This window comes from Solanum verrucosum, unplaced genomic scaffold, assembly GCF_900185275.1.
Source record: "Solanum verrucosum unplaced genomic scaffold, falcon-dt-bn FXZP01000265.1, whole genome shotgun sequence".
In the NCBI taxonomy this organism is placed as follows: Eukaryota; Viridiplantae; Streptophyta; class Magnoliopsida; order Solanales; family Solanaceae; genus Solanum; species Solanum verrucosum.
The window spans coordinates 938,452-939,112 of record NW_026019964.1 but is presented as its reverse complement, the minus strand read 5'-3'; positions in this window follow the sequence as shown (position 1 = coordinate 939,112).

The window sequence follows — 661 nt, the reverse complement described above, 5'->3', positions numbered from 1 at the left end:
ACTGCAAGAGCTATCAAAACCTAAACTATTATTAGAGACTAAGAGATGAACTGTAGAAGGAGAACCCAATTCTGAAAAAAATGGATTTAATTGGTGTTCACCAAGAAATATTTCCGAAATTGAGTGCTATCAAAATGAATGAAAAATATTTGAATTACAAAAAAAATTAATTGTTTAATATTGCCTATTTCAAAATATATCATTACAATAATATATATATCATTAACCTTATACACACTAATTGCACATTAAAGTAATCGCTCATCACATTTTGACGTCGCTTTACATATTAAGCATTCTTAAAGCGAGCCTTTACAACACTACATGTAACTAGGTGTAGCATAATAAACAAGATAATGTTAAATATATTCAATCAAGTTACCAGGGATATGTAGCACAAATTTGTTAGTCTATTGATTAGAAGTTGTATTATATAAGCTTCTTACAATCAGGCTCATTTGGCTAAAAAGGTTTAGTAGATCAGTTTAAGAAACTACTTGTACTATCTATGAAATAGGGAATTGTACCATTTTTTCAAGCCAGAAAAAACAAATAACTAACACAATACTGTTAAAACATTACCAAATTTACAAATATTTTTAAAAGCCCTTTCTCCTGACAGTATACAAAATCAAAATGCAAGTTTACTTCCACAACTCTC